At 45.5% G+C, this 14,083-nt stretch overlaps 1 protein-coding gene across 7 annotated transcripts in view; it reads left to right on the forward strand.

The window, feature by feature from the left end:
- PTPRF (protein tyrosine phosphatase receptor type F) overlaps window positions 1-14,083 on the forward strand; it is a 730,253-nt gene that overhangs the window by 184,212 nt on the left and 531,958 nt on the right. For all 7 annotated transcript variants that reach the window (XM_075003555.1, XM_075003557.1, XM_075003558.1 and 4 more), the window contains exon 2: window positions 1,947-2,030. The gene's annotated coding sequence lies outside the window, so the exon portion shown is untranslated. The remainder of the gene's footprint in view (window positions 1-1,946; window positions 2,031-14,083) is intronic.

Here is a 14,083-nt window from a genome sequence, read left to right on the forward strand (position 1 = left end):
TTCCAAAACAGAAGTGTGTTTTGGTAGCACATTTTTACTGTATTATGAGGAGAAAAGCAATTGTGTAGGAGAGTTTCTGATTTGAACCATCTCTGTTGCATAAATGCAGTACACATTTAAGCATCTGAAAAGAAATTTTAATGAGCAAGTACAGGTATACAGTAGGAGATGGCAATTATATATGTTGGGGCACTCGCAAATTACATAAGATAACCAGAGAATAAATACAAAAGAAATTGGTAAAAAGCAATATTTTTATTAGAAGTGGATATTAGAAACTTGGGAAATTAACATGAATTGCTGGCTTACATAAATTTGAGGCGTTTTCTATAGATAAAATAAAGGGTTGCTATGTCTCAAGATAAAAAGCTGAAGTACAGTAAGCCCTCAGGTTACATGGGGTTGTGTTTCTGCGACCCCCGCATAACTCAAAATTTTGTGCAAGTCGAGGGGAGGTGGGAACCAACTGCTACCTGGTTCCCAGCTCCCCTGAGCTTGCAGGAGTCTGGAAACTGACCAGCCCAGAAAGACTGGTCTGTTTCCTGGCTCCCAGAGTGGCAGGGAGCTGGGAACCAGGGTGCAGCCTGGTTTCCATCTCCCCACTGCTTGCTGGACCTGGGAAACTGACCAGCTGGCCAGTTTCCCAGGTCCCGCAAGTAGTGGGGAGCTGGGAATCAGATAGCAGCCTGGCTCCTGGCTCCTCTCCACTTACAAAGAGGGGAAAATGAGAAGGGCAGGAGCCTTGTTCGGTTTTCTGCTCCAGCGGGTGGAGGGGAGCCAGTAACCAGGGGCAGCCTGGCTCCCTGCCCCTCTGGGGACTGGGAAACCACTCCTGTTGGGGGCAGCAGTCTGACTCATGGCTGTGCACCCTCCGCCCCTGACAGGAAACCGCTCCTGTCAATGGTGGCAAGAGTCAGGCTGCTGCCCCTGACAGGAGCAGTTTCCCGCTTCTGTCAGCGGCGGCAGTCACATTAACCCGAGACGTGCAATTTGATTGCATGTATCTTGACGGTTTACTGTGTTCCTCTCCACAGATAGTACAGCCCAACATTAATAAGCCACTTTCTAATTGAAATGTTGTTGGAAGGCTTCCATTCTGATGTGACTGCCACTCTTGTAACAAGGACTAGCTGATGAAGTAGAAGGGTGAACAGGGCCAGTATGGAATCCATCACATCAATACTTCAGGGTTTATTTAAAGGCATGTTTCACCCACAAGATTATAACAGGTCTAAATCCTGTGAATGAGAGAACATATTTAGGGTGATATTGAAACCTTTCAGTGTCAGGGTTTAGGATAGCAACTTGAACACAATCTGAATATCACAACAGTGCACTCAGATTGTGAGCATCTGTGTATGTATGTGTATTGTAATATACAATGTATACATTTTTGAAGCCTTTTTAAACATAATTTCTTACAACACAGAGAGAGGCATTAGTTAGGGGATTTCATTCTAATTTTGCAGAGTGAAGCCATTTTTGTCTTGCTATGTGCTTAACAGATGCTTAACAGAAAATATCAAATGATTACTGTTCACATGTAAGGATACTACTCTTAATTTTTTGCAGAATCTTTTAAAATAACACATTTGCACCTTTCTGGCCAGCTGTGGGATTTGCAACCACTGAATATCATGGAGCCTACTTCCACTGAGGCTTTCTTGTCCATCACTGTGTTCTGTTAACCAAGTGCTGAACTAAGCACGGGTCTGGTGTATATGTGGATATTGTCTGCTTCCCTCACAGACTTTTCATGTTGGCTGGATGGCACTCTGCCAACCCCACTCCAGATATGCAGACTTGGCCCCTGGGGTGGGGTGGGGTGGGGTGGGGTGGGGGGAGCATTTATGCCACAATGGGAGGTTTTAACCCTTTTATTCTTCAGAGGCCTTTGCTGTTATGCTTGTATAGGAGATTTATTTTAATATCTTTTATTTTTCTAGGTACTTTTATGGCCACTGTCATTCTAGTGTTTGATTGACTCCCTCCAAGGATTTATGGATTTATCCTCTGAATATCCCTGTGAGGTAGGGATACGTTATTATTTCCATTTTACAGATTGTGAACTGAGGTGCAGCAAATTTAAGGTGACACAGGAAGTCTGTAACATAGCCAGAAATAGAACTGTGAGTGCTACCATTTTGTGTGTTGCCCACATACCTGCTTATGTGTTGTTTTCCTCTTTTAAGTGACCTTCACTTTTGGGCCTGGACAAAGATCCTGTGACAAATATTGCTATAGTTTTAATATCTTTTTTTACGTGTGGTTAGAAATGTTCTGCAACATTTTTCTAAAAATATCACCAGAACAGTTTGATGTGAAATTGTTAAGGAACTGGCTTTCTACAGATCAGCTAACCAATATTTTTGCAAGTTAGTTCCTTTTATGTACTTGCCTAGACATGAGGTTAGTGTTCAGCTTTTTGCTGTGTCAGCGGATGCCATAGCTATCACCTGAAGCCTAAACCAATGAAGACCAGGCTGGTTTGTGGCCTATCTTGGGTGTTGACATCAAACAGGAGCCCCACATTCATGTCTGGGCAGGTGTAGAATTTCTCACTCACATTTATGTATTATTACTGCTTCACTTACATCATTTTTCAAAGGTCACTCCACTTCTAGAATTTTCAGCTTTGTACTCCCAAATTGTCCCACACATCAAATTTCCATGTGGGATTAGTAATGGTGTTACATTTCAGGCAAATATAGCAGGAATTGTGCAATATTTGTGTATACTGAGCTCAGATTAACATTGTAACATAAAATATCATGAGTAGCTACCTTGAACATGCGTTTTTTTTGAAGTAATGAAGTTTAGAATAGATTTCCCTCAAACTTTTCCTTCACTTTAACAAGTTGGTATTTAAAACACTACTTTTACTGCATTGGAAATGTTCTTAGTGCTACAGCAAATTGTGGAAGCACCAGCAGAACCCTGCAGTTTACTATTTTATTTAAGATTAGCAACCAAATTAATGTGATAACATGGAAAAAGGAATAAGTCATACATACACTCTTCCTAATTTAGCACTTTGTAAAATACATACATTGCACAATAAAACAGTTACACTGATTATAAACCTATATTATATTGCTTTCTGTGCATAAAAATAAAAATTGTAATGTCTCATGGAACTGCTTGAGAATGTACTAAATAAGATTAAAGTGTTAGCCATTGACCTTGCCAGTCAATAAGGGTAGCTTCTCTCAGCAGGTACTTGAGGGGCTGGGAAGAAGGGCATAGAAAGGAAGGTAAAGTTCATTAAATAGGTTGCTGTTTGAAACAGTTAGGATATCTGTAAACTAGGAAATTGGTCATGATGCTTAAGTGAAAACTGAAGTCCTTGGAGGGGAAGGGTTTGCTGTGTGAAGTATTCCTGGAGGGGCTCAGAGGGGTAGCTGTGTTAGTCTGTAACTTCAAAACAACAAGCAATCCTGTGGCACCTTAGAGACTAAGACATTTACTAAGTCAGGAACTCAGGGGAAAAGTGGGTTTTACCCACGTAAGCACATGACCTAATGCATTTGTTAGTCTCAAAGGTGCCATAGAACTGCTTTTTGTTCTTGAAAGGATCTCCAAATGCTGCTGGCATGGTTGATGGGTGAGGGGAAACTAGGTCAACAAACAACAAAGCTGCAAGAGAGCAAAAACCTTCAGGGTCTCAGTATTTGAGGATATTCTGTGCCAAGAACAGATAACGTTCAAATGGCAACTGGCAAGTGATATCTGAAGCAGCCTGGAGAAGATGGTATGAAAGGCAACAGGCAAAAGCCTGGCCTTGCTTCAGGCAGGCTCTGGGGAAACTAGCTCAGTCTCAGGCTAGCCCTCGGTCAGGCAGCATACACACATTCCCAGTGTGCCCAGGCCCTAGCTCAGAGCAGGGCAACAATCCAGCAGTCTCAGGAAAGCCTGGACCTAGCTCAGGGTCCCAGCAAACCAACAGTCCCAACGAGCCCAGCCCTAGCTCAGGGCGGGCAGCAAACATGCAGATTAGCTGGGGAAATTAGCTCACATCTTGCTGACGGCCCATACCCTAGCTAAGGATGTGCAGCAAACAGTTCATAATGGAGCCCAGGTCCTGATGCAGGGCGAGGCAGGAAACCAAACACAGTTTTCAAAAGGCCCAGGCCCGAGCTCAGGGCAGGGCAACGAACCAAAAGAGCCTAAACTCTGCTAGAAGGTGGGGCAGGCCCAGGTCCTGGGGCAGGGTGTGGTAACAAAACGGTCTTAGAAAGCCAAGGCCCTAGCTCAGGGCAGGGCAATGAACCCAAAAGAGCCCAAGCTCTGGTGTAAGGTTGGGCAGGCCCAGGCCCTGGTGCAGGATGCGTCAACAAACCAACAGTCTCAAAAGGCCCAGGCCCAGGTGCAAGGGGGGGCATAAAACAATTCACGGTTGAGCCCAGGTCCTAACTCAGGGCTTGGGCTCTTTTGGCTGTTTGCCAAGGTGGGAGAGAGGCCCAGGGTCTGGTGCAGGGTGGGGCAATGAACCAACCGACCCAGGTTGTCTCCTCACTCAGGAGAGTCCTGGCCCTAGCTCAGGGCGGGGCAGCCAGCCCAGTTCACAGTTCATGAACATAAGAACATAAGAATGGCCATACTGGGTCAGACCAAAGGTCCATCCAGCCCAGCATCCCATCTGCCGACGGTGGCCAATGCCAGGTGCCCCAGAGAAGGAGAACAGAAGACAATGATCAAGCGATTTATCTCCTGCCATCCATCTCCTGCCCTTGTTCTGAAGGCTGGGGCACCATACTTTATCCCTGGCTAATAGCCATTGATGGACCTAACCTGCAAAAATTTATCAAGCTCTTTTTTAAACCCTAATAGAGTCCTGGCCTTCACAGCCTCCTCGGGCAAGGAGTTCCACAGGTTGACTGTGCGCTGTGTGAAGAAAAATTTCCTTTTATTAGTTTTGAACCGACTACCCATCAATTTCATTTGGTGTCCCCTAGTTCTTGTATTATGGGAAAAGGTAAATAATTTTTCTATATTCACTTTCTCCACACCATTCATGATTTTATATACCTCTATCATATCGCCCCTCAATCGCCTCTTTTCCAAACTGAAAAGTCCCAGTCTCTCTAGCCTCTCCCCATATGGGACCCGTTCCAAGCCCCTAATCATCTTAGTCGCCCTTTTCTGAACCTTTTCTAATGCCAGTATATCTTTTTTGAGGTGAGGAGACCACATCTGCACGCAGTACTCAAGATGTGGGCGTACCATAGTTTTATATAGGGGAAGTATGATATCTTTTGTCTTATTATCGATCCCTTCTTTAATAATTCCTAACATCCTATTTGCCTTACTAACTGCCGCTGCACACTGCGTGGATGTCTTCAGAGAACTATCCACTATAACTCCAAGATCCCTTTCCTGATCTGTCGTAGCTAAATTTGACCCCATCATGTAGTACGTGTACTTTGGGTTATTTTTTCCAACATGCATTACCTTACACTTACCCACATTAAATTTCATTTGCCATTTTGCTGCCCAATAACTCAGTTTGCTGAGATCTTTTTGTAGTTCTTCACAATCTGTTTTGGTTTTGACTGTCCTGAACAACTTGGTGTCATCTGCAAACTTTGCCACCTCACTGCTTACCTCATTTTCTAGATCATTGATGAACAAGTTGAACAGGATCGGTCCCAGGACTGACCCCTGGGGAACACCACTAGTTACCCTCCTCCATTGTGAAAATTTACCATTTATTCCCACCCTTTGTTTTCTGTCTTTTAACCAATTCCCGATCCATGAAAGGATCTTTCCTCCTATCCCATGACCACCTAATTTACATAAAAGCCTTTGGTGTGGGACCATGTCAAAGGCTTTCTGGAAATCTAGGTATATTATGTCCACTGGGTGGCCCTTGTCCGCATGTTTATTAACCCCTTCAAAGAATTCTAATAGATTAGTTAGACACGACTTCCCTCTGCAGAAACCATGCTGACTTTTGCCCACCAATTCGTGCTCTTCTACGTGCCTTGCAATTTTATTCTTTACTAGTGTTTCTACTAATTTGCCTGGTACTGATGTTAAACTTATCGGTCTATAATTGCCAGGGTCTCCTCTAGAGCCTTTTTTAAATATTGGCGTTATATTGGCCGTCTTCCAGTCATTTGGTACCAAAGTGGATTTAAAGGATAGGTTACAAACCACTGTTAATAACTCCGGAATTTCACATTTGAGTTCTTTCAGAACCCTTGGGTGAATGCCGTCTGGTCCTGGAGACTTGTTACTATTCAGCTTATCAATTAACTCCAAAACCTCCTCTAATGTCACTTCAATCTGAGTGAGTCCCTCAGATTTGTCGGTGTCTCAGGGTTCCAGGTCCAGCTGGCCTGATCCAGGCCTGCATGGCCTGTCGGTTCTGCTGCCTCAGGCTGGTTCGGGGTGCAGCCTGAGGCCAGTACGACAGTCGATCCTCTGGATCTGGCTGGTCGTCTCTCTCAGGCAGGTTCCACTAGGGTCCACTGGGTGCCAGGACTGGCAGGGGCCCAGGAGGCCCAATTCAGACCTCTGCCTCCCAGGCAGGGAGCACAGAGCCATCCTCTGGAGGCTCAGCCCTGACTGACTCCTCAGGCGGGGCTTTTATATAGTCCTGGCCCCACCCCAGCTGCCAGGCTCAGTACAAAATGGCTGCTGGATGGGCTCCTCCCTTCCGGGTTAGTGGGTGGCCACTCTGCCCCCTTACAGTGGCACTGAGAGCTGCAGTTCCTAGCCTTTGCCTTTCTACCTGAGGCCCAGAGCCAAGCCCCACTTCCGTGTTGTCCAGGGCCAATGAAATCTGTCACCAGCTTGGCTTGCGTGTGTTTGCCCATAACTGTTAAGCATTGTTAGTTTGGGCCTGCCTCTCAGCAGGCTGGGAAATGTACAAATGAGGGTCAGTTAATGCTGAAAAAGTCCAGTCAAATTCTGCCCTCTTCAGACAGAGCTCTGTATGGATACAAATGTCTGTCCACAGATGTGGATACTGGTGGTTAGATATCCATATCTGATGCTCTGCAGGGCTTTACTCCCAAGAGACATTGCAGGCAATGGAGAAGTGCATGGTCCCATCTGCTCCCCCTGCAGTGCAGCTGCACCACTCCCAGCAATGGCAGTTCCTGTCTGGGGTAGTACATCTCTGCTGATGGCAGGACAATGGTCGGTATAGATGCGCATAGGCCCTCTCAGAGATCCAGAGATGCTCTGGCCATTTTCAGCTTTCGAGTCCCCTAGCCAGAATAAAAATGACAAATTAAAACAAAATGAGGCACCAAAAAAGTGTGACCAAATTTGCATATTAATAATCCACAGCCTTTTTCTGTGCAAATGCCTTAGCTATTGAGGGATGCCCACAGAAACAAATTGCAAAACTTAGCAGAAGCCAAAAAATTAACAAGCATCTAAATCTGCAGCTCCCTCTGAACTTGAGGCCAGGGCCAAATGGTCCTCCTGACCCCTCCTTTGGTTGTCTCTTGCTTCACTGCCAGGAGGAGCTGCAGATGCCGGGTTCTGGCTACTGCATGTGATGTGCAGGAGTAGGTGGGAAGTTGGAATGTGGGTGGGGTAAAAGAATGGGCTGGGGATACAGGAACAGGCTGGGAGCAAGGGCGCCCTGTTTGAGAGGGTGCAGATAGGGGTGTGAGCTTGTGGTGTGAGGACAGGTTTAGTAGTGGGTGAGGTGTGAGGTCTGAGCAAGAGGGAGGGTGAAAGAGTGGATTTGGGGTGGGAATCTGGCTGGGAGGGAGAGTGCAGGTGTGAGTGTGAGGTGGGAATCTGGCCAGGGAGAGGATGTAGGAGCAGGATGAGGATGGGGATGGGTTTGGTTGGGAAGCAGGGTGCAGGCTTGGGTCTGGAGTCTGGCCAGGAGGTTGACTGGATGAGCAGTTTGAGGACAGGTATCTATGGGAAGGAAGGAAAAAGCAGGAACAGACTAGGGGTGCATGTTCTGGGAGGGAGGTCTTGGGGAGTCTTGGGTGTGGGCATGAGGGGGGTGTAGGCTGCTTACCTGACTTCATGCTCCCTGCTGCTTCCATTGTCCATGATTTCTGCAAATGGGAGCAGTGGAGGAAGTCTCCAGGCAAACAGTTTCCTGCACTGCCATTCCCCCAGCTGAGAGCAGCTGGAGCAGCGCACTGAGCTGCTTCCTCCTCTTACAAGCTAAATCCAGCTTGTGAGGCTTGGGGATTCCTCCCCTTTCCCCGTAGCAGGAAGCCAGCACTCCAACTGCTATCCAGGTGGGTGGGTGGGGCTGGAATGCCAGTGTGGATGTTCTGCTGTGGGGGTGTGTACGAGCCCCAAGCCTGTGATTCCACCTGCAAGATGGTCCATAGATCTCACTTTGAGAATCATTGGTTTAGATGAATTTTCAAGTGCTTCCCAATTTCGTGGCATTTCTGTGTGTTATATGTACAATTCTGAAGCAGCGTTCTGAAAGTTTTCATAGAATCGTAGAACACTAGAACTGGAAGGTACTTCAACAGGTCATTGAGTCCAGTCTCCTGCCCTCTCAGCAGGACCAATCACCGTCTAGACCATCCCCGATAGGTGTCTGTCTAACCTGCTGTTAAATATCTCCAGTGATGGAAACTCCACAGCCTCTCTAGATAATTTATTCCAGTATTTAACCACCCTGACAGTGAGGAAGTTTTTCCTAATGTCTAATCTAAACTTCCCTTGCTGCAGTTTCAGCCCACTTCTTCTTGTCCTATCCTCAAAGGCCAAGGAGAACAATTTTTCTCCCTCATCCTTGTAACCCTCTTTAGGATACTTGAAAACCACTATCAAGTCCTCTCTAAGTCTTCTCTTTTCTAAACTAAACAAGCCAAGTTCTTTCAGTCTTCCCTCATAGCTCATGTTCTCTGGACCTTTAAACATTCTTGTTGCTCTTCTCTGGACCTTTTCCAATTTCTCCACACCTGTTTTGAAATGTGGTGCCCAGAACTGGACACACTATTCCAACTGAGGCCTAATGAGCACTCAGTAGAGCAGAAGAATGACCTCTTGTGTCTTGCTCACAACACTCTTGTTAATGCGTCCCAGAATCACGTTTGCTTTTTTTGGCAACAGCATCACACTGTTGACTTATATTTAGCTTGTTGTCCACGATGACCCGTAAGTCCCTTTCTGCAGTACTCCTTCCTAGAGAGTCACTTCCCATTCTGTATATATGAAGCTGATTGTTCCTTCCTAAGTGGAGTACTTTGCATTTATCCATATTAAACTTCATCCTGTTTACCTCAGATCATTTCTCCAGTTTGTCCAGATCATTCTGAATTATGAGCCTGTCGTTCAAAGTCGTTGCAACCCCTTCCGGCTTGGTATCCTCTGCAAATTTAATAAGCAAACTGTTTATGCTAATATCTAAATCTTTGATGATGATATTGGATACAACTGTCCCAAAACAGATCACAGAACAGAATCATAGGGCTGGAAGGAACCTTCCAGTGTGACTGCGAGCCATTAATGACTACTCTCTGAGAACAGTTATCCAGCCAGTTATGCATCCACATTATTGTGGCCCCATCTAAGTTGTGTGTCATCTGGCCTTGAGTAGTTGTCATTCCATGGTTCCTAATATGAGCCTAGTTTTCTGCAAACCTAAGAAAAAATATTTGACAGGCAGGTCTTCCCCATGCAATATATATATCTGAAAGTGAGTTTTGAGTAACTTACGGTAACATCTTTTAAAGTAACTTTTTTTGTTGTACCAATTAAATTGGGCAGTTTTCTAACTAATTTAGGTCATAGTTTAACTTTGGAGGTTTCTTTAAAATCATTTGCTTAGTGAGATAAATCTGTGTTGAATGGAAAAAATAGCCCCCACTTCCCAGCCATCTTTCTGTTATTCTGATTAATGGAAGTAAAAGTCAAAAAGGAAGAGCTTTTCAAAGTTGCCTTTTCAGTCACATCAAGCTGGATTTAAGTCTGAAAGGAATGGTTTTTATCAGAGCCCCCCTGAACATAAAATGTAACCTAGATTAACAGAACCATCATATATATTATTTTTCTGTGTCTGTCTGTCTGTCCGGGCAAGGTTCTAACATGTTCCCCTCACACACTGTGCCAGCCTCGGCCAGTTTGGAGCCGAGCACAGGCCCCTGATGAACCTTCCCCCTGCCCCCACACTGTGCCAGCCTGAGCCCCTCCCCCAACCAGCGTGGGACCAGGCCCCCACAGGGAGTCCCCTCACAGCACTGTGCCACCTCTCCTCAACCCAGCACTAGACTCAGCCCAGCCCCGCAATGGAGGCCCGCCCTGTGCCCTCCCCAGCTCCTTCCCCGGCCAGCGTGAGTCCCAGCCCAGTCCCCCCAACAGAGCACTCCCCACCATGCCAACCCCTCTCCAGCCAGCACAGGGCTTGGCTCAGCCCCTCAACAGAGCCCTCCCCCTGCACTGTGCCAGCCCCAGCTCCTTCCCTAGCCAGCTTGGATCCCAGCCCAGGTCCCCCAGTGGTGCACTGCCCCTGTCCCCACAGCTCCAGCCCCTCCTGGGCCAGCATGGGGTCTGCCCATATACTTGGGGTATGTATTACAACAGGTTTTTGTCTAGAACTTTATTCCAGCCCTACTTCCACTTGCAGGCAGAGCTACAGCAGGGCCTCTTGTGTTTTGTGGAACTTGGTAACTGCATTGGTTGCTGAGGCATGCTCACATTGTTTTAAACATCATTGTCGTGCTATTCTTAGAGATTTAATTTATAGGGTGACCATATCTCCCTGTCCCAAATACGGGGTAGGAAGGGGCAGCTCCTCCCAGCTCCACTGAACCCTAGGGAGCCAGGAGAGAGACAGCAGCTGCTGGCCCTTCCTGAACCCTGGGGAAACAGCAGCTGCTGGTGCTCTCTGGGAGCCTCGGGGAAGCGGCAGCCCCCAACGCTTCCCGGGGAGGGGATACTTCTTATTTGCTCATTTGCAGCACTGAAATTGGTACCATAACAGATTGGGAGGTTCCAAGTCAATTTGGAACATGTATTTTAAATTGAGCTTTTCCTTTGGAGCTAATATTCTAACCCCAAATTACCAAACAGCAATAATGATTATCAATGTCCTTTTCCAATTCTTTGAGTACATCTGTTTTTTAAATTCTTGGTATTTTATGAGACGTTTTGATAATGTTTTCACCTGGTTTCATATTTATTTACCTAGATAGCACCAATGCAAAATATAATCAGTTCAGAGTGATTACCACTAACATGTTTTATTAGCCAGAGCATCTTATACTTACATTAAAGCAAAAAGTTATGGATACTTCTGTCTGTTATTCAATGCAAAAGTGTTTGCAATGTTGTAACTGTGCTGATCCCTTAATATTAGAGAGACCATGATGGCCCAATAGGAGATATTCTCATGTACCTTATCTCTGTATTGTCGTGAAAAGGACCTTCTGGACCACCATTAGATGAAAACTACAGCATAATATCACCTTGTGGGCCTATCTCAACATTCCTTCATATTGTTTTATTAGGTGCTTTAGACTGACAATTCAAGTCTTGGCAGTGAGACAAGTTACAATTCATTTTACTTAACTGACTCAGATTTAGAGGACTTGAGACTATTGATGCCTAAAGGGGTTAGCTCTTGTAGTTACCATTCATTGTATATATTTTTTAAAGATAGAAATTTAGACTAGTGTGTACTGACTCTAACCCTAAGGTCATCTTTGGTTGAGGCTTGCTTATCCTACATTTGAAGATTTCTTTGTAAAACTGAATATCTTAGGAAACCGTGTTAACCGACAGCTGTAGATAGTTTAAATTTAATCACATTTGTAAAGTTGAATAGGAGCTCTCGCTTTATGGTTCTTTTAATGGTCCTTTTATTTCATCAATACATTTTATAGACACACAGGGTGGGAAGGAGGCTTGACAGGCCATCTACTCTGGTCCTCTGATCTCATGATGGGACTGAATACTTCATTGGGGGCCATTTTTTCCATGTTCCGGGGGCTGAACACAAAATATCTCAACACTGACCCTACCACACCCCCAGGCTTAATCCCTCTCAGCCCTAAGCCACCCCCCAGGCTTGACTCCCCCCATGCCTACAGCCCCAAGAGGCCCCCAGACTTAACCCCTCTCAACCCCAAGATGCCTGTCTCCTACCCCCAAGTTTAACCCTCCCACCAAGAGCCCAAACTGCCCCCAGGCTTTACTCTCCCTGCAGGACCAAACCATCCCCCATCTCAAGGATTAAAACCCTCTCAGCCCCAAAGTATCCCCATACCTACCTCACACAGGAGCTCTGTGCACTCCCAGCCAACTTAATTAGTGGAGCCATATGTGCAATCCTCTACTTAGGTGGGCAGCCCTCGGGAGGGCATCTTAGAGGGAACTGGCCACAAACCACCTGAATGGAGCAGTGGTCGTTGGACCACAATTTGAGAAACTCTGAGCTAGAGCATTCCTGACAGATGTTTGTCTAACTTACTCTTAAAAATATTCCACAAGTACTTAAGCAATTTGTTGGTGACTTTTTTGTCTTATTACCTATTAAAGTAATTTTGGTTATCTGAAGGTTATATAATGAAGTTGATTGTAGAATCATTATAATTGCCAATTTAACTTTTTCATAAAACTTAATCAGCAATTGGTAGCACGCTGAAGCAATGTATTTGAATAGCTCCCACACTGTGTGCATGCTTTTCAATCCAAGACAAACGCTGAACTCATTAAAAATACAAGATATACATGTCTCTGCATGTTAAGAGTTTTGGTGCCAAGAATTCCTGTGAGGGTATATTTAACACTAATTACACTGGTTATGTTTTATCCACTATCAGGGCAATCTTAATGTTTGGTTAACTAGTGTGAGACTGACTCAGATGTTGGTATTGGAATAATGTGGGATGGGGTTTCAAATGAGAAAGGACCGTGTAGTTAAAAAGTATGGGGGTTTTCTTTGTGATGGGAAGGAATGGCCCAAAAGTTCCCATTCCAGGTTCTTTAGTCACATTGAGTGACAACAGCTGGGAATCTTTGGGCTTGTCTATATTTGCCCCCAACTGCTAAGGGGGCATGTTAATCAGGGCGATGGGGATTACTAATGAAGTGCCGTGGTGAATACGGAGCACTTCATTAGGCTAATTCTCCCTTGCAGCAACTTCAGAGTGTCAAACTTCGAAGTGCCGGCTTGTGTGTAGACGTGGGCACTTTTAAGTTCCTGCACTACTTCAGAATGCCTTTCCTCTCCAAAATTTTGAGGAGTAAAGGCACTTTGAAGTAGCGTGGGCAGGAGGCCAGCAACCCCCCATTGCATGCATATGTTTCTCTTGTCAAACTCTGTGGGGTATTTAAATATTAATTCCTCTACGGCTTCGGCCTTGCTTTCCACCCTCTTCTACAAAGGTTTTGGGGCTACTCTCTCCCCCTCCACACTTCAAACCTGGGAGAGTATTATGACCTGGCCTGGCTGGCTAACACGCAGTCGTGCTGTGCATTGAGCAATATGCTGGCAGCTGGTTGCTCACACACTAGCTATCAAAACTGCAGTGGGAGCTCTTCTTGGCGCTGAGGTCTGCTTCCTAAGGACCTTAGGCTGGTCAGCAAGGACAGTAATGTAAGGAGAACAACAAGAAGTCCTGTGGCACCATATAGACTAACAGATATTTTGGAGCATAAGCTTTCATGTGCAAAGACCCGCTTCATCAGATGCATGAGTGGGGTGGGGTGGGGTGGGGTGGGATGGTCCAGAGGGGTATTTAAAGAGTGGGGTCCCAGGAAAAGGGAGGGCCATAGCTGATAATGTCTATTCAACAAGGTGGAAATGGCCCATTATCAGTAGTACGTATCCAAAGAGGAAAAAACAAGTCAGATCAGACAGGGAAATATGGGCCCATTGTCAGAGTCTAATGGAGAGATATTAACACCCAGGGCAGAGAAGCTGCTTTTGTAAGGGGCCAGCCACTCCCAGTCTCTGTTTAATCCTTGGTCGATGGAGTTAAATTACAAATAAATTGCAGCTCAGAGATTTCTCTCTCCATTTGATTTTTTAAATTTCTTTGTTTTAGGACTGCTACTTTTAAATCTAATGTAATATAATATAAGGAGTGTATGTGTGGTGGGGGGCAATGGTTAGGTGAGTCTGGGAGTGGGTAAGGTT

The sequence above is a fragment of the Carettochelys insculpta genome, chromosome 9 (genome assembly GCF_033958435.1).
Source record: "Carettochelys insculpta isolate YL-2023 chromosome 9, ASM3395843v1, whole genome shotgun sequence".
NCBI lineage: Eukaryota > Metazoa > Chordata > Testudines > Carettochelyidae > Carettochelys > Carettochelys insculpta.